Raw genomic sequence first — 20,670 nt, 5'->3', positions numbered from 1 at the left:
TCTCTTGAATGGATGTTACATAAGAACATAAGAACATAAGAACAGCCCCACTGGATCAGGCCATAGGCCCATCTAGTCCAGCTTCCTGTATCTCACAGCGGCCCACCAAATGCCCCAGGGAGCGCACCAGATAACAAGAGACCTCGTCCTGGTGCTCTCCCCTACATCTGGCATTCTGACTTAACCCATGTTGTTTCAGTTGTTGTAAGTGCTTTGTTGACGTCCTTTATTATAGTTGCCAAATATCTTTTTGGCACCATTTTCAGTGCTGTCAAGCACACCTGTTTTTATTTTTCTTCTTCTTAAGAAGGAGGAAGAGGAGGAGGAGGTAGTGGTGATGCTGAATAAATAAGTCAAGATCCTGTGGGACTTTAAAATTCTCACAAACCACACCTTGAACATAATACCCCCTGCTAACTGGATAAGAGACACTTTTTAAATGGGTGCTCTTCTTTTATTTAGTGGTGGGGGGAGAGAGTAACTGGCCCTCCTCACCCCAGCACTGTCTTTACTAGTGACTGTTTGCTGGTGTTCTTTTGCATCCTTTTAGATTGTGAGCCCTTTTGGGACAGGGAGCCATGAGTTTGTTTGATTTTCTCTGTAAACCGCTTTGTGAACTTTCCATTGAAAAGCGGTATATAAATACTGCTAATATAACCATAATAGAAAATTGAAATGCCTGGCTAGTTGATATTGCAATTCCTAGAGATGACAGAGTCAATGAAAAGGAACTAGAAAAAAATGACAAAACACCATGACCTGGCCATTGAAATCATACTACTATGGACAAAACATACCAAAGTGGTCCCCATTGTCATCAGGCCACTTGGAACAATCTCAAAAAGTTTTGCAAGTTACTTTAAACGACTGCAGTTTAGGTGCAACTGAGGGGGGCTGGTTTGACCTCTACATCTCTGATAAGTGGGCATTGATGCAAACAAGAGAATCTCCTTTCCTGTATATAGAGCATAGTGTACTCTAATGTCAAGAGAGTGAGCCCTCTTATCAGAAAGTTCACAACACAAGCATTTCTGCTGCCACGTCCATCTCCCCACTTATGTGATCATGCAAAGCTGTCACCAAATAAGGTCTGGGCTCTGCTAATGCAAGGTTGCCTACTCTAACGGGCAACAACACTGTGTGTTCACAAAGCATAACTGTCAGATCCTTGACCTTGAGATTGAACAGGGTCCCATGGCCATGCAGAACACATGCTCTAGCCCTGAAGTGTGGCTGTTCCTCCATTTCAGAATTCATCCAGGCCTAAATCTAAGCACCATTCAGAAGAATCATCCATGCCTTGGTTGGCAACCTTCAGTCTCGAAAGACTATGGTATAAGCCTACAGCACCTGGTATTCCCAGGTGGTCTCCCATCCAAGTACTAACCAGGCCTGACCCTGCTTAGCTTCCAAGATCAGACGAGATTGGGCATGTACAGGGTAACAGAAGAACCATCATATTTTTATATTTGGACTGTCCTGGGGACAGGTTTTAGACCGTTCTTTGGAGCATTTAGGGCACAATCCTAACCAGGTCTACTCAGAAGTCTATTTTGTTCAAGAGGGCTTACTCTCAGGAAAGGGTGGTTAGGATTGCAGCCCAAGGGCACAATACTAACCAGGTCTACTCAGAAGTAAGTCCTATTTTGTTCAAGGGGGCTTACTCCCAGGAAAGTGTGGTTAGGATTGCAGCCTGAATTACTCGTTCAGTTTTTCACCCAAAGCCAACTGAATTTGAATTGGCAATGCTTTGTAATGTTATTGCAACCAAGCTTCGGCTTTCAGGGTGGAGTGAAATATGTATGGGGGCTCACATTTGGAAGGGAATCGCTTGGCATGCCCAGTGCAGGTCTCGGAATGTCACGGAAATGTTTGGAGCTTGCAGAATCGAGGGCCGTTCAGTCCTGCCTTTGTCACTCGATGACAATCTAGAGCGTTTGGCAATTCCTAAAAATATCCTTTGAGGCAAGCAAGCCTCACTGGTTTCTTTCCAGTCTGTTTGCTGCCGGCGGAAGAGGCTCCAGGAATGTCAAAAATAGGCATGATCGAGCAGACAGCTGAGAGATAGACAGGGAAGATAAACTTGCCTCCCTGTATTGGGATGCAAATGACACTCTGCCGTCACTCACACTGCAGCACGTCAGTCCTCAGAACACAATCAGAGACAGGCAGTTGCCTGTAGGTTTCAGAGACGTCATTGTGGAAGGGCTCTAGCAAAATCCGATGCTCTTGCATGCTGTCAGTGGGAAACTCTCCCCTGGTGCATCGCTGATGCAATGCTCCTTGCCCGGATCTTCTCACCTTCATCCAGCAGCTGTGAACTTAAGACAAAAAGCATCTTTGCAGGAACCCCCTTGGACCCATTTGGCAAAGAAGCTGTTTTGAGGTCCAGAAGAGAAAGCAAAACAAAACAGGGAGCATCTTAAAATCAGAGATTTAAATGCAGTTTAAATCAAAACTCAGCCATGATAACATCTCACACCTGGGCTGGGGCCCCTCCCTTATGAGGAAAGGCTACAGTGTTTGGAACTCTTCAATCCAGGGAAAAAAAGCACCAGGGTTGGGAGCGGGGCTCATGATTGAGACACACACAATTATGCAGGGGATGGATAGTGTGGACAGAGGGAAGTTCATTTCCCTCTCACGTAACACCAGCACAAGGGGACATTCACTAAAACTGGGTGTCAGGAGAGTTAGAACAGACAAAAGAAAAGATGACTTCACGCAGGGTGTAACTGGTCTATGGAACTCCTTGCCACAGGATGTGGTTGTGGCGGTGTCTGACCTAGATGTTTTTAAAAGGGAATTGGACAGATTTCTAAAAGAGACATCCATCACAGGTTATAAGCTATGATGGGTATATGCAATCTCCTGGTTTTAGAGACTCGCTACCTCAGAATACCAGGTGCAAGGGAGCGACACCAGGATGTAGGTCTCTTGTTGTCTTGTGCGCTCCCAGTGGGACACTGTGTGGTACAGGAAGTTGAACTAAATGGGCTTTTGGCCTGATCCACCAGGGCTGTTCTGATGTTCTTATGTTTAACATAAGAAAAGCCATCTTATGTCTTATGTTCAACAAGGAGCAGCAGGAAGCAGAATTTAACACACAAAAAACCTGTCCATACACTGCTAGTTTTCCCACTTATAGGGAAGGGTTGATGGTTCACCAAGAAGCTGACGGAACATACCAAGATCCAGGTCTACAGAGCTTGCGTCCTGAGTACACTTCTGTACTGCAGCGAGTCATGGACTCTTCACTCACAACAGGAGAGGAAACTGAATGCTTTCCACATGCACTGCCTCCGATGCATTCTCGGCATCACCTGGCAGGACAAAGTTTCAAACAACACAGTCCTGGAATGAGCTGGAATCCCTAGCATGTATGCACTGCTGAAACAGAGACGCCTGCGTTGGCTCGGTCATGTGGTGAGAATGGATGATGGCCGGATCCCAAAGGATCTCCTCTATGGAGAACTCGTGCAAGGGAAGCGCCCTACAGGTAGACCACAGCTGCGATACAAGGACATCTGCAAGAGGGATCTGAAGGCCTTAGGAGTGGACCTCAACAAGTGGGAAACCCTGGCCTCTGAGCGGCCCGCTTGGAGGCAGGCTGTGCAGCATGGCCTTTCCCAGTTTGAAGAGACACTTTGCCAACAGTCTGAGGCAAAGAGGCAAAGAAGGAAGGCCCATAGCCAGGGAGACAGACCAGGGACAGACTGCACTTGCTCCCAGTGTGGAAGGGATTGTCACTCCCAAATCGGCCTTTTCAGCCACACTAGACGCTGTTCCAGAACCACCATTCAGAGCGTGATACCATAGTCTTCCAAGACTGAAGGTTGCCAACAACAAGATGGTTGACATTGGGGCCCATTTAGAAACATTGTCCTCAACACACAGTCTGAACTGCCACCTCTGAACTTTTCTGCCGCCTTCTACTGCATGTGAGAAATCTCCTCTAAGCAGGGGCATGCAGTGTGGGGCAACAGATGAATCAGAGCCAGTCCACCAGAGTCTTTGGAAAAGTGCCAATGCAGCCACGTGAGCTGCACAAGGACTCAGAACTGACATGCTCTGCCAGTGGGTTCTAACCAGTTAGAGCTTGTCTCTCTCTGCATCTGACCAAAGCTCTTGCCAGCTTCTTCTGCTGTCTTGTATTTGTCTGGGTAGAAATGGCTGCAGTTCTCTTTCTGTGCAAGTGAAACAGTTCACTTGCAGAACACTGTGCAAGTGTGCAGTTCTCTTTCTGTGCAGTTCTCTTTCTGTGCAGTTCTCTTTTCTGTGTAGTCAGTTTGGCTGTGTGTGGGGCTGATGGATTCATGGTTGGCAACCTTCAGTCTCGAAAGACTATGGTATAAGCCTACAGCAGCCAGTATTCCCAGGTGGTCTCCCATCCAAGTACTAACCAGGCCTGACCCTGCTTAGCTTCCAAGATCAGACGAGATTGGGCATGTGCAGGGTAACAGCTCTAATATGATCTCCCCTCTCCTGGCCATTTCCTTCCTTCACCAGCAGAGGGCCCAAATTTTGTGGAGGAAAAGAGAGCAATTGAGTGAGAAGTCTCCTAGGCAGATACATAACATCAGGCCAAAAATTCCTGAGTCTATTCAGGAGAGTTAGTTTCTGGTGTGAAAGTAGTTTATAGTTTGCCGTAGAGAAACTCTGTATTTTTTTTTTTCCCCAGCAGGAATTGAAGAATGGCAGATGACTTTCTTTGAACCCTCTCCACCCCTGGTCACTGCCTTGCCTACCTTCACAAAGATGGAAGAGCTGTACATTTTCATTTCCCAACTAAAAAAAAAAAGACTCGGGACCAGATTGAATGGGGATCTGGGGTCAACTCAAAATGGAGCATTGATTTAAGTGCATATAATGTCCCTCCACCCTCACTTTTTCTCAGCTTCATCAATAATATGTTAAGAATACAATTGCACCTAAAAAGCCTCTACTTCAGTGGCATAGATAGAGGGGGTGAAAAGCAGTAAGTTTTGCAGGGAGCCTCACCGCAGCATGAAAGAGGCCACTTTCTGCCCTTTGGAGCAATCCTGGGTGATGGGAGCAAAACGGAGGCATATGCCTGACTCCAAAGGGGAAGGGGAGGGCTGTTTGCACTCCACAGTGAGGCTCCTGCAAAACTTTGTGCTTTGCACCCCCTCTAGCTACACTACTGCTCCACTCCTACAGTCAAGAGTTCTGGAAACATCAGAATTCAGAGGCAAGAAATTGGGAGGGGGACACGACTAACAACCTCTGTGTCAGTCTTACTTGCTGAGTAGTACATATGCCGAAAGGGAACATCCATTGCCATGATTCTGAACCCAACTGATTTATGTGTGCATATGTGTGTGTGTGGGGGGGGGGTGCACACCTGCCTTCGATTTTTGAAACCTGGGCAAACAAATTAGAACAAACTCTGGGGTTTTTTAGCTTGTCTTTCGGAGACCTTTGCCAGCAATCGAACGCGCTTCTCCTGACCTTGACAGTCTTGTAGCTTGTGAGTTATTTTAACAAGGATAAACCTGAAAGAAACCTCTCCAATGTATCGGGCACAAACTCAGTAAACTCAACATCAGGTACATGCGGTCTGTGCGCCGTGTGCCTCGGAGACTTCCCAAACATCAAAATAGGCATGAATATGTAGATTATTTCAGCAAAGTGTGGCCAATGCAAGATACTTCCATTCCTGGTTCAGCATTTACATTGCACTTAGAAATTCTCCTGTGGTATGTAAATATGCTTATGAGGACATTTGCGTGCAGACACAAACACACCATTTGGGATCTGGAAGAAGGAGGAGAACATATAGTGGCTCTTGTATAGTTTGTGCCAAGAAAACGCAAATACAAAATTCTGCTCCAGGGAAAGGTGAAGTCTGCAACCTCCATAAATAAAGCAGGGCAAAACATCTTTGCTTATTCATTTACTTATTTTTACAACCCACCTTTGGGAAGATTCAGGCAGGATATGTAGGGTTCCCAGTTGGTCTCCCATCCAAGGACTGACTAAGCCTAAAACTGCATTGCGTCAGAGTTACATCCAGATTGGACCATTCTGACATGCTGTGGGGGAGGGGGGCTGCCCTTGAGTCATTTGGAAAATTCACTTTCCAGTAAGCTGGTGACAGGATCCCATTTCTTTGACCAAATTACTGTTGGAGAGGTGACAACATGTGAGCTAGAGTTACACAATCACAATGTGTAAACATTGATCTTTGCCAGTAGTGGGAGTTAATTGTTTGTTTGAAGGCTTGGTGGGTTGCTCTCTCCTACTTTTACTAGACCTCTTACTTGGCTTATTTTCCTGTCATCTTGTGTACTAATTGATTCAGTTCTCTCTTTCTTGAAATAAAACTCCTGACAAAGTCGGTTTGCTGTGTGTGGGACACTTTTTGTCCCTCAGTGCTGCTAACAATAACTTCAATAAAGCATCAACCCCATCATCACTTCGAGTTGCCACAACACCTGATCAGTCAGCATTACCACTCCACTACCTGGAGGGAAGGCAGCTCATGTAGTGCTGCAAATCAGCTGGGGGTGGCTTGTGCAGCTCCACCTAGCAATGGAGATGTCAGATGGGGAATTTGGGGGATCCCTGACCACAGAAAGAGTCAAGACAGCGTCCTGTGAGGAAATTGCTTCCTGCTTGCTCCTGGCCAAGGGGAGTGGTAGAGATGCAGCACCGTGCCAGGAGAGGGTGTACCTGGGCCCAGTCCTTATTAGAAAGAGTGGACTGGTGAGAGGGGAAGAGACAGAACAGAGGTGGAAGAAGGAGGACAGGAGAGAGAGGAAAGAGTGGAAATTGATCTGGGATTGGGGGAGGGGGGAGGGAGATCAGAGAAAGGGACAAGAGAGAGAGGAGGAGGAAGGGCCAAGTGGATAGAACAAGGCTCCCAGGGAGGCAGAAGGAAGAAGGCTACTGTCATAACCCCAAGAAGAGGGCAAAGACAAGCACTCAGGACGCCAAGGGGTACACTTGTTCCTTGTTTCACTCCATTATGTAAAATTTAAGCAGATGGACCTTCCATCTTCCTGTGGCAAGGAGTTCCACAGACTAATTACATGCTGGGTAAAGAAATATGACATGAAATGGACACCATCTGACTATTCAGAAGTGAACCAGGTGCCAACTGGAAGCCTCTTACGAGCTGCCCATTGTCTCTGGAGTAAAGGACTGGCTGATAGCAGCTGTTGCCACTGATCTGAAAGCAGCCTGTTCCTTGTCTTGGCATTCTGGCGCCCAGTACTTCACCAGGCCACGAAGGGATGTGTTGATGAAGAAAGCACACAGCCTCTTCCAAAAGAGATGGTTTTTCAATTTGACTCCATACCGGCCCTCATTTCCAGGACACTTGCCTCTCAATTGCCTTCATCTCGGAGATGGTAAAGTTGGTCTGTATTTGAAAAGCAGACATCCAGTCCAGAATATAACTGAATGACTGGAAGAGGAAGATAATTTTTTTTATTACGAATCCTGAACGATTTAGTTCCGACTCCCAGTACATCACCAATATACATTCGCTTTTCATTGAATTTTCTCCCCTTCTTCCATCTGACATGTGGTTATTTAATCTTCTGCCAACACTTTCTACAGGGTCTATTTTTTCCCCCAGCTAGATCTACTATGCCTTTTCTGCTATTGATGTTTTCCCAGAGAATGGTATGTGTATGTACGTCAAATTATTGCTATTGATCTGAGATTGTCTCTTTATGTGCCTGCTTGTTTATATAGCATTACAGCTCGTCTGATCATGAAAGTATAAAAGGAGGTGGGAGGTATGGCTGGAAAACAAACTTCCATTTCTATATATTTTATGAATGCCGTTGTTCGTGACAGCTGTTTATTTCAGAGCGGGGCGCACGGGAATCAATCTTCTCAACTTGTGTGTTTAATTCTGTGTCTTTTGATTGGGAAAAAAAGAAACAGTCAGAGTATAGGAGTATTATGCTGAAGGTATAGGAAAAGAGAGCCAACTTGGTTATTCCTCAGAGTATGCAGACTGCCTTAACTTGGAAACAGAAAAAGAAATGTACAGAATCTGCGTGTGATGTTTCTGATCCGGAGTTGCACTGTTTCACAAACCTACAGCCCAGACCTAGGAGCTTGTAATGCTCCTGGAATCAGCATTCAGGTGGCATTGGAGTGTGTGGCCTGGCCCCCGCCACGAGCAGCAAGTGGTCAGCTCTGCATGCCAGCAGATGGATGCCTGCTGGCCATGGTAGATGTGCTCAGGGAGAGGGAGAGAGGCACAGGGTGGGTGGAGTGCATTGGGACTGGGAAGGGATGGATTCGGCAGCACTGGCACCTACCAAATCCTAACCCCCTTCCTGGCCTGGATCCCCTGACCTGGGTCCATAGGAACTTGCATCAGCTGTAGAGTTGCACATTTCTGAGTAGACCTGGTACAGTCTTACCCCAGGGCAAGAGAAGGCTTCCAGATGCTGAAACTCCCCATGGGATATAGCGGGTGCCACACTGGCATTGCTCTATTGCCACACAGGGAGTTAGGAATTGGCTGCTAGTGAGCCATCATGCTTATTTTCAATGTGTAAAGATCTGTGATGGATCCGGGTGAGCATTTGATCCTTGATAACTCCCCATGCTTGATTGTATGCATTCACTAACGTTCTTCTGTGCCTCCTAACCCATTCTGAGACATTGTTGGCTGGGACGTGTATGGACTCATGAAGTTCCTTCTGCTAGGCCAGATCACTGTTCCTTCTAGCTCAGGATTGTCTATACAGGGTTGGGCAGCAGCTTTCCAACATTTCAGGCAGATTTTTTTTTTTTTAATTCTCTCTGCCCTACTTGGAGATACTCACAGGGATCAAACCTGGAACTTTCTGCATGGAAAGCTTCTACTTTTCTTCTGAGTTGCAGCTCCACCCTTGACTGATTGATTCAATTCTCGCTACGTTTTGTGTGTCACTTGTCATCGTTCTGCCTTGTGGTTGTACAGGTTGTCCCTTGTTATCCATTGGGGTTCCAGATTCCCTTGTGGATAAAAAAAAAATCAGTGCGTTAAAAAAAGTAGATTTAATGACCCACTTCCAGTTTTTTGTTCCTCCGTTGCTCCTAATGCAATAAGGTCTTGCCTCAACATCCTCGAGGGTTTGATCCTGGGACTCCCTGCTGATATCATAAAATGTGTTAAATAAAAGCAGTTTAAAAAAATTAAAAAGTGCGTCCCTTTACAATTGTGGTTTAAAAACAGCTTTTCTTACTGTTGCAGTCAGCAATTAGAAATGCAAAGGACCCCCTGTTTTTGCCTAGCTCAGCTGAAGAATGGAATGATCGCTTGCATTACTGTCTCTCTACAACAATAAGAAAAGCAGTTTTTTTAAAACTGTGATTTTTAAAGGGGTGCATTTCCCCCCTTCTCCAGGGATCAGCACATTCCTTCTCATTTGCAGTGGCTATTTGTGCTGAGTCAAATCCTTATATAAAAACTCCATGTATAACAAACTTGGACCTGTATTGTACTTTTAGCCTTGTAAGCTGTGGTTCTATTTTTAGAACTGGAAAGATGGAATATGAATCTCCAGATATGAATGAGTGAATGACCATCTTGTGGCAATGCATTCCGTAAGTTGATAACGATTCATTGAAGGAAGACCTCAGTGTTTGGTTCAATGAACTCTCACTGCTACTTTCTGCCTGACCATTTCATTATGGAATGACCACTTCTGCAGTGTAGGAGAGAATAATTTCTCTCTAGTCACTCTCTCCATGCTGTTTATAATTTCATAAACAACCATTATCCATTATGTCCCTACCTTATAGTCATCGCGCCCCCCCCCCAAATGTTCCTTCATGGGAAAGATGCTCAGCATTCGCAAATCATTACCAAATGCTAAGAAGATAACATCAGAAGAGCCTTGCCGGATCAAGCCAAAGGCCTAACTAGTCCAGCTTCCTGAATCTCACAGTGGCCCACCAGATGCCTCAGGAACCACACAAGACAAGAGACCCACATCCTGGCATCCTCCATTGAGGTAGACGACTTCTAAAACCAGGAGGTTGCACAAACCCATCATGGCTTTGTGATAGACTTTTAATGTTCTCCAGCTCTTCTTCTTTATCGAGTTGGTGAAATCAGAACTTCACACAGACTGGCTGGTTTTCAGTTGACGTTTTTGTTTGTTTGTTTGTTTCTTGCATTCAGGTTCTCCAATGTGATCCTTCCTTTCCCAGATTTATGCACGTGAATCCTTAAGGTTGAGAAGTTTTTCTGTCGGATGTGATCAAAGCGTTGAGACACCAAAGACCTATGATGACACAGATGCTGTTGAACTTCCAGCCAGGGAGCCGACTAATGACAATTGTGTTGATGGGTTGGGTAATGTTAATTGTTCGCTAGGAAGTTACTGAGGCCACCCTTAAACTAACCTTTCTTCCATTCCAGAAGCCGGCAGGGAGACATAATTTAATTTATATAATTTAAAAGTGCAGACGAAGAGGGTCATATTAATTTGCTCGGAATATATTACATGGAAATGTGAGACTTGGGGCTGCCTTAAAACATTTGACTTCCAAGACTTTGTAAAATGAAGATGACTGTGGTAGTTAGTACTTTCCCGGACTATCCTGCTGTGACCAACTGGCAAATCTACTGGGAAAACTCACATCAATGTGTACCATTCAGCCCTGCTCAGTCTCCCTGGCCCCTTGGGTTCCAGGCCCTCTATGCTATCTTCTACCTCCTCTGACCTTGTCACATCACCAGTCTCTCTTCTGCCCCAACCCTATACACACCCTGTACCAGCAGAGCACGAGTCCCATCAGTGTGCACTGTTGCAAAAGCATTGACAATGTGTCAGCGGCATAGCTAGAGGGGGTGCAAAGCACTAAGTTTTGCAGGGAACCTCACTTCGGCGTGCAAGGGGCCCCTCCCACTCCCCTTCGGGACCATTCCAAGTGCTCCATTTTGCTCCCCATGCCTGGAATGGCTCTGAAGGGGAAGGGGAAAGGCCCCTGCACACTGAAGTGAGGTTCCCTGCAAAACGTAATGCTTTGCGCCCCCTCTAGCTACACCACCATCTCGCGTCTTCTAATAGCTTATCTAAACATGTGCGATAAATATCTTCACTGATGATGTAACAAACATTTCGATTGAGAGCAGGAAAATGGCTGAAATCCTTGGGCATTGTCATGGGGTGTGCATTCATTTTGTGAGGGATGAGACGAGAAATTGGCCAGTCCTGAAACCACAAGGTCCTGATGGACCAAGCAGCACTGAAGCCATTTGGACTAGTCTGTTTCTTTTTTGCTATAGCAGGGTGCAAGGTGTTTACCAGGAGGCAGGTCAGGGCAATGGGCTTGGATTTTTTTAAGCCATTGTCAAAGGACGACAGGAGCACCAGAGGCACTCCTCCCTCTGGACATTACATCAATCTAGGGCCTTATGTGGAAAACACATGTCTACCCAAGCCATGATGTGTATGTGCAACCTCCTGATCTTAGAAATGGGCTATGTCAGAATGCCAATGCAAGGGAGGGCACCAGGATGAGGTCTCTTGTTATCTGGTGTGCTCCTTGGGGCATTTGGTGGGCCGCTGTGAGATACAGGAAGCTGGACTAGATGGGCCTCTGGCCTGATCCAGTGGGGCTGTTCTTATGTTCTTAACTACAATTCCCAGAATGCCTTGCAGGTCTCTTGTTATCTGGTGTGCTCCCTGGGGCATTTGGTGGGCCACTGTGAGATACAGGAAGCTGGACTAGATGGGCCTATGGCCTGATCCAGCAGGGCTGTTCTTATGTTCTTAAGGTCTTACGTACCCCTATTGGACATCTGGGGTGGCAAACATACTTTTCCACACAGTATTCTGAACCATTGCGACATCTGGATGTTGTGGGCAAAAAGCATGGCAGCCTGATGCTCCATTTCAACTCTAAAAAGAGTTTTAAAAAATCGAAGAAGTCCACTGTTCTGGGGAGCTGCATGAACCCCCCCTTCCCCCCTGTAACTGGGGATGAGGAAAGGGGGGTTTGGGATGACGGACTGTCCTTCACCATGAACAAATACCAACATGAGCAAGTCTTTCAGCCCCCTCCCAAATACAAATGGAGACAGAACCCATTTTTTTTTAAATTGCACACCTTCATTTGCCTCGTTTAAAAGCCCCCCTCAAATTTAACAAAAAAAATGCTTTGAAAAGCTTCAGTTAAGAAAGGCGCCCTTCAAAGCAGTGAGCTTCAAAGTGAAAATGGAGAGGCTTGCTCCTTCCTGGCGGTTGGTCTCGCTGGAAGTTTGATTGGCCTTCCAAGGAGAAACTCCCCTTGCTGCTGGATCCTTTACCGGATTTCTCTTTTGAAAGTGGAAATCTTAAAAAGAAATTGTGTAAACATTTTCCAGCCCCATGCAGCTGGAGCCCTGGAGCACTGAGCTACCAGCAGTGGTGGAGTGCTGGGCTGTGTTTTCGCAAGTACAAGACAGAAAATCTATGTAATTACCTCTGAAGCAGAAGACGCTGTGCAGCCTGACAGAACAGCATGTGTAGGAAGCTCTCTGTCATTTCTCTGCTGACTAATTTCCCCACCATACACTGCTTTTTTCCCCCAGTTGGTAGTCTTTCAGGTTAACCCTCTGGATTCTGTCTCTCCCCCTCCTAGCCCCTTCCTCTCTCAAAATCCACACACCAAGTTGGCAGAAAGCCCCATGTTTCTCAGCTGTCCTCTGTTCTCCATGTGTGGACGGCGTGGCAAAAATGTGGAGGAATGGACTGCTCCAATGTTGATTGGATGAGAACGGAACATTTATTTTATTCATTGATTGACTTCCCACATATATATGCTGCTTTTATGCCAAAGCACTCCAGATGGGGTATAAGGACATCAGGAGAGCCTGCTGGATCAAGCTAAAGGCCCATCTAGTCCAGCTTCCTGAATCTCATAGTGGCCCACCAAGTGCTTCAGGGAGCACACAAGACAACAAGACTGTCTCCTGGTGCCCTCCCCTGCATCTGGCATTCTGAGGTAGCCTACCTTTAAAACCAGGAGCCTGCCTTTAAAACCAGGAGCCTGCACATACCTACCATGACTTGTAACCTATGATGAACTTTCTCTCCAGAATTTGTCCAATCCCCTCTTAAAGGTGTCTCTCTGTCAACTCTATCCATCCCCTGCATATGTCTGTTTTTCAGTCATGGCTCACAATAACAGTTCAGAAAAGAAAATAAAAAGGCATGGGAAGAGGAAATGAAGGACGATTAAGGTCTGAAGTCCTTCACATTTCTGCTTATTGAAGTTTCCCGATGACTAGGTGGACGTGAACTGGTTGCAGATGACCAGCCGACAGTCCTAGAAAGCTGTTCTCAGGAAGGCTCTGAGTCTGTCCCTCAAGGTCTATGCAGTGGGTTGGATTCCGGGGCTGGAGCGTGAACCAAGGTGCCTACCGAGAGTTGGTTCAGATTTGTCTCAACCAAGAAAAGCTGCTGTTGACACCAAGGAGGCTGCACAAGTTGCCTTAGAGCAGTGATTTTTAAATCCTCTAGGAGAGTTTGCACTGCTGTAAGTTCTTGCACAGGAGGGAGGAGGCAGAGGTGGTGGGAAGGAGGCAGCGATGCAATCCCCGGGATTGCGCCGCTCAGCAAGACTGCAGGGACTGGGATGCACTCACCAGTCCCTGCAGCAGCCTGTCTGGGATACGGAGAGCCTTGTCCGAGTGTCTGCAAGGCTGCCCAGGTCATCAGAAGTGAAGGTGGAGCGATCATGCTCCACTTCCGCAAAACCGGAAGTGGAGTGCAATAGCTCCATTTTCACTTCTAACTAGCTGGGGAGCCCTGCAGATGCTCATGCAAGGCTCCCTGCACCCCTTGAGAGTGCATATCAGTCCATGCAGCCCTCCTGAGCGGTGCAATTTTCCCACCTTAAGGGAAAAGAGGCTAGGGCCCTCAGGCTGGGGTGTCGCGACACCCCAGTCTGAAAACCACTGCTTTAGAGGAAAACACATGTTCTGATCCTATGTAAAAGAAGCACCAGAAGAATCTGTATTCTGCTGTTGCAGGCTTTTGCAAAGCAGCCATTAAGTGCTTTCAGGTAGCCCTAGTAGCCATGTGCACCAGTGGAGATTGGGAAGCTTGCTGGAGCTTGCTGGAGTGGAGTGTGGTGGGGGAGAGCAGGGAGGAGGTGGGGCTGTGGCTAGGTAGATTGGGCCTGGGACAGGGAGCAGATTCGGCAGCGGTGATACAGGATGAATCCAAACCCCCTTTCCAGGTCTGACCACCTGCACCAGTAGAACACAATCGCTGGCACACAGTGGCCTCACTAGAGGGGGGTACGAAACACGAAGTTTTGCAGGGAGCCTCACCCCAGCCCCTTCCTCTCCCTTTAGGAGTCATTCTGGATGGGGGAGCAGAATGGAGGCATTCAGGACCAGGAGATGGTAGCTTAACCCCCCTCCCCCATCCTGGACCTGAAAGCCCTACGATTTAGCTGGTGCAGATTTGAGTAGCCCCGTGAGGCAGGCAGGTGCTTAACATGGGGTAAGGAAACAAATGTTCCCTTACCCCGAGGAGCTCTCTGGCCTGCTCAGTTTCAGCCCCTGAAGTGACATGGGATGGGCAGCCTGGCTGCACCCGTACTGAACCGAAGGAGCATGCGATAATGTGATTTTTAAGGTGCGTGAGAGATAATGTAAGATATTAAATAGATAAATAAAGCAGCCAGAAAGGTATTATCTACTTCAGCTAATGTACAGCAAATCATACCTGATGTGACTTTGGAAACAATCGTCTTGCTTCTAAATTTTTATCACATATACTGAGTATGTCACAGCCAGACGCAAACAACTTTTGTTTTCAGTTGCCTTAACTTTGTTTAGGCTTCATCTGACATTTATCGCCTCTCCTCTGACCAGGATGCTTGTCTTGGGTTGTCAACCAAGTATTGAGTTGGTTCAGTCCCCCGGACAGAGCTGTTTGCTCCTCTCCGTGATGACAACTTTGTTTTCCGAGCAAAGAGGCGTCAAGGTCAAGACTCCAGGTACACCTGTCCTTCAGTTCAGCATGTAGCTGAGTTGATATCACTGCTTCTGCCTGTCTTCCTTCCTTACGGGGCATCCCCTTTGTTTAGACAAAAGGTCAGAGACTGATCTCCAGTGCTTTGAGGTGCCAGGCTGCTGGTTGGATCCTGCCAGGAGTTCAGGACAAGGCAAAGTCCCCTGAAAGTGGGGAACCAGCAAGAGAAGCAATGACAATGTGGGAAGGTGACAGTGCTTGGAAGGAAAGCCAGCAGAACCTTGGGGGACGGGACAGGACGGGACTGTGCTTTAAAATGTAGGCCTCTATAATTTGTGTCGGTTTTCTTTATACAATATGCAAAGCAGTCCAATTTAAGAACATAACATAAAAAGAGCTGCCTTGACCTTAGGGTTGCCTATATCTGACTGCCTTTGTGTGCCTTATCCCTACCTGGGAACCTCTAATCTCTGTGCACCTCCAGAAACTTATCCTACTGTCTTCCACATGCTACCTGTTCTCCAAGGTCAGCTAACTACCTAAACTTTCCTTGTCTTCAATTCAGAGGGAAATGGCTTTTCCAAGGTCAGGCAGCAAATTCCCAGAGGTAATAAGAACATAAGAACAGCCCCGCTGGATCAGGCCATAGGCCCATCTAGTCCAGCTTCCTGTATCTCACAGCGGCCCACCAAATGCCCCAGGGAGCACACCAGACAACAAGAGACCTGCAAGGCATTCTGGGAATTGTAGTTTAAGAACATAAGAACAGCCCCACTGGATCAGGCCATAGGCCCATCTAGTCCAGCTTCCTGTATCTCACAGCGGCCCATCAAATGCCCCAGGGAGCACACCAGATAACAGGAGACCTGCAAGGCTTCCTGGGAATTGTAGTTAAGAACATAAGAACAGCCCCACTGGATCAGGCCATAGGCCCATCTAGTCCAGCTTCCTGTACCTCACAGCGGCCCACCAAATGCCCTAGGGAGCACACCAGATCACAAGCAACCTGCATCCTGGTGCCCTCCCTTGCATCTGGCATTCTGACATAACCCATTTCTAAAATCAGGAGGTTCTTCAGGCCTGTATATAATTCTCGTGTATATTATAAATAAGATCAATTAAATGCACTCATTCATACAAGTTCCATCTCTAATGTATTCATTTATGTAAATTTACACAAATTTATTCAAATTTGAAATGTAAATTAATTACCCCCCCCCGTCCCTGATGCAGTGTCAGAGAGATGATATGACCCTCCTGCCAAAACATTTGCCCACCCCTGGTTGATAGTATAGAGATTGCTGGAATTGTTCTGTATTTTTATGTAACTTATTTTTGTATATAATTTTCTTATATATATAAAATTTTCTTTCTTTGCCTTTTTGTTGTTGTTTTGTTTGTGCTTGTGTTACTTTGCTTCAATGTATATTCCTCCCTCTCCCTCCCTCTCTCTCTCTCTCTCTCTCTCTCTCTCTCTCTTGCTCATTAAAGAAGAAAAAGCATAAAAAATAATTTACCAGCACTGCAGGGGCCTTTTGGAGCTGCTGGTTCAAGTGCCACTCCTCTAGCCATTTGTGACCCATAAGGACATAAGAACATAAGAACATCCCCACTGGATCAGGCCATAGGCCCATCTAGTCCAGCTTCCTGTATCTCACAGCGGCCCACCAAATGCCCCAGGGAGCACACCAGACAACAAGAAGACCTGCAAGGCTTCCTGGGAATTGTAGTTAAGAACATAAGAACAGCCCCACTGGATCAGGCCATAGGCCCACCTAGTCCAGCTTCCTGTATCTCACAGCGGCCCACCAAATGCCCCAGGGAGTGCACCAGACAACAAGAGACCTGCAAGGCTTCCTGGGAATTGTAGTTAAGAACATAAGAAGAGCCCCACTGGATCAGGCCAAAGGCCCATCTAGTCCAGCTTCCTGTATCTCACAGCGGCCCACCAAATGCCCCAGGGAGTGCACCAGACAACAAGAGACCTGCAAGGCTTCCTGGGAATTGTAGTTAAGAACATAAGAAGAGCCCCACTGGATCAGGCCATAGGCCCATCTAGTCCAGCTTCCTGTATCTCACAGCGGCCCACCAAATGCCCTAGAGAGAACACCAGATAACAAGAGACCTCATTCTGGTGCCCTCCCTAAGTGCACAATGTTCTCCCAGCTTTTGTACTGCTTTAAAGGCTCTTGCAGTGCTGGAGCCTGAGTTCCAGAAGCACAAAGCCCAGATAGGATTGGGCTGTAAATGTGTTAAGTTACCCTTAGGCCATGTTTTATCCAGGTCAGTGTTTCCACACTCAGCCCCCCTCCCCCTTAAGGAAACTCCTAATAAAAGATTAAATCTGAGACACAAATTGATTTTCTGCACAGCAAGATTTTGCTTTTAAGATCTCTCTATTATAGGAAAATTAATTTTTTTTAAAGCTACTTAGCACCATTCTATTAAGATTCTACCACCTCATGGGGAGTGCTCTAAGAACATGCAACAGTTTTCTTAGTGATCAAGCCATGCTAGCTCACTTGGCAGAGAGCAAACAAAATGTGGCCTGAAGTCAGGGTCACACAAAGACGGAGCTACGACTAGGCAGGTGGGTGGTACTAACCTCCGATAAGATAAACCACAAACTCAGGAAGTGGTCTTTGGCAAGCCTCATTCTCTCCACGTCCATCTGCAATCCATGATCACGTATGTAAAGATTGTGTACACTGGAAAGGCCGTGCTATTAGGTTTGATGGCACTGTCTACTTAACACATTTTCTCACCAAGGGACTGTTAAGCAGTGGAATAACTAAGGGGAGCAGGGGGTCAATTTCCCCAGGTGTCAAGCCTGGAATGGGTGTCAGGGGGTGCCTTTCTGAGACTTTCTGAGGCCCAGGTAAGCCATGCATGCCCCTCCATGCCTCGGCAGGTGTCAGAAGGTCTGCCAGAGGCCTTAGAAGCACATTTTGGGTTTTTGCCAGAAGTGCGGGGTGTGTGTGTGTGTTAAAAATAATTTGTGCACCAGTATGGCACATAGCTACACCACTGGTGCTTGGAGTTGTACAGTACACAAAAGTGGCAAAATTTCTGCCCAGGAGACAGGCTCTCAACCTGCCTCCACAATGACTTTCTTTAAAACATCAAGGTGAGGAATCTCACACTCCGGTTTTGTCTGAAGGCAATGCCAGGTCACTGTGCCTGAGGTTCGGCAAAAGAGATAATATTCCTTAAAGGTCAAGGATGGAGCCGTGCTCCGCTATATCTTGAACTCTGTGTCAAGCCAGAAGGCCAGACACAGAGTCTCTCAATACTGCAGCCGGCTTGGACTTGAGAAGTTCAGCTGTGGGGCTTCAGGCTTTCCCTGGCGGAAGGGAAAGAAAACATGGACTGCTTTGGCACCGTTGCTCCAGCTGGTGCCAGGAAGCTCAGGATTGAGGTGTGAATCAGAAATTATTAAAATCCCTAGATATTACGTGTATGTTAGATCAACTTCTATTGGTTACATAAAATAGTATAGTCCAGGTCTGAATTCCATATTGCTCCAAGTATTCAAGTATAATTTTATTAAGTGACATCAAATATTTATAAACAAATATTTTAGGCTTCTTTTTCTCCATGGTCTCGAAGAAGCACTTCTGAGACTAAAAGGGTTTCAGAAGCAGGTCATGAAGCTAGACCAAATTTAGACTCCAGTAGATGCCATCATTGTAATTATGATCATTTCACTAATAGTGGCAATTTGTACAGGTGGAGCCTCTTGATCTATGGGTCTGGCACCCGTGGATTTGACGCTGCACAGGTGCTGGACCCATGCTGGAGAGCCTCACCTGACCTCCCTTGTTTTATGTCTTCAATATCCTCTTCACCTGGATTCTCCCAAGAACAATAGGCCCTAGCTAGCCAGCCAGCCTGATGCGGTTGGCATGCCTCTGATGGGGCATCCATGCCACCTGACCAATCAGAGGACAGTTATAGCAGTCTACATGATCCTAAAGTATCCATTTGGATGTCATAGAACTGGGGATGTGCAGTGAATGGGCGGCCGGTGAGGCAGAATTGCCCCACTGGCATCCTCCAAACATTGCCAGAGCCTAAGGTGCAAGCAGGTGGCAAAGAGGTGTAACAGCATTTGGAAGGTTGTGACTCTATGGAAGTATAACTATGGACTAATCAGCCAAGTTAGAGGATTTTATGCTGTTTGATAGCTTGCCTGTAATCCTCTGCTAGTATTTTTGCCAAGACCTTCATCTCAGTATTCAGATACCCAACCCTTCTCCAAAGCCTACTGGTTTTGTGCCTGTCCTCCTTGACTTATGCAACTCCCTTACATTTGAAGAATCTATTTTCTTTCACTTGTCTTTTCAACCTTCTTCTCTTGTGTGCTGTTGAACCCAACCACCAGTCCTCTCAGAGCCTTGGTCACACACAGCTATGACAGAGGATTCTGAGAATTCTCCATGTAACTTAGAGGCAGGCCTCCAAGGATGGTCTCTTTCTCTCTGTCTGGCTGTGACCTCGTGGTTGCAGTGGAACTTTCCAGATTTTTTTGACTGCGGCACAGAGGCAAACCAGGGGAAAAGGAGAAGGCACCAACTTCAGACTTCTCCCTGCCCTACCTCACCACAGTGATTTATAAGAGATTGAAATGATACAAACCCCATACATACACATAACCCAACCCCCTGCATTCTCCTGGTTGAAGGCAGAGGCCAAAGTGTGCTTGCCTTCAGATCTGTAGTCCCCAGCCAACTGGCAATCGGAACCAAGTATTTAACCAGAGTCATAGAATTGAAAGGGGCTTACAAGGTCATCTAGTTCATCCCCAATCTAATAGTGGAAATCCTCCTACAGTATCTCCAGCAGGTGAAGATCTCCAGTGAGGGAGAATCCACCACCTCCCTTGGCAATCTGTTCATAAGAACATAAAAACAGCCTGCTGGATCAGGCCCAGGGTCCATCTAGTCCAGGTTCCTATATCTCACAGTAGCCCACCAGATGCCACAGAGAGCACACAAGACCACAAGATCTCGCTGCCACCCCCCTGCCTCTGGCACCCTCTTATCCCCCCCCCAACAAAGACACCAGACCGCACTTGGGTTTATCTTGGGCCACTTTATTAAACACGTTACCAAATTTTAAACCACAAAACCTACTTTTCCTCCCTCGCCAGTGTGGGGTAGGTGCCTTCCACAGCCAATGGAATGAAACAAAAAAATATCCTGCCTGGCCTTCATGATGAGCGACCAGCCAATCTCAACCTGTACATACCCATCATGGCTTGTAGCATGTGAGACACAGGTCTGTATAGTCAAACAATTATATATTATATAAGACTATATGCTGCTTTTCCTTTGACATCCAAAGCGGCGTGAAGCAGGGCTGTGTTCTTGTGCCAACTTTGTTTGGGATTTTCTTCACTGTCCTGCTGAGGCATGCCTTTGGAACTGCAACAGAAGGCATCTATCTCCGGACCAGATCAGACGGAAAGCTCTTCAACCTCTCCAGACTGAGAGCAAAGTCCAAAGTCCAGCTGAAATGTCTGCGTGACTTCCTCTTTGCCGATGATGCAGCTGTCACTACCCACTCTGCCAAAGATCTCCAGCAGCTCATGGATCATTTTAGCAAGGCCTGCCAAGATTTTGGACTGACAATCAGCCTGAAGAAAACACAGGTCATGGTTCAGGATGTGGACTCACCTCCCTGCATTACAATCTCTGCGCATGAACTGGAGGTTGTC

The 20,670-nt window shown here is 46.7% G+C and overlaps 2 pseudogenes; both read right to left on the bottom strand.

Annotated features, from left to right (window-relative positions):
- Positions 1-1,338: 1,338 nt before the first annotated feature.
- LOC136636027 (5S ribosomal RNA) lies at positions 1,339-1,460 on the bottom strand (annotated as a pseudogene).
- A 2,894-nt stretch (positions 1,461-4,354) lies between these two features.
- On the bottom strand, positions 4,355-4,471 carry LOC136636029 (5S ribosomal RNA; annotated as a pseudogene).
- Between the last annotated feature and the right edge of the window lie 16,199 nt (positions 4,472-20,670).

The sequence above is a fragment of the Tiliqua scincoides genome, unplaced genomic scaffold (assembly GCF_035046505.1).
Source record: "Tiliqua scincoides isolate rTilSci1 unplaced genomic scaffold, rTilSci1.hap2 HAP2_SCAFFOLD_64, whole genome shotgun sequence".
Classification (NCBI taxonomy): domain Eukaryota; kingdom Metazoa; phylum Chordata; class Lepidosauria; order Squamata; family Scincidae; genus Tiliqua; species Tiliqua scincoides.
This window is presented reverse-complemented; position numbering and strand designations above follow the sequence as displayed.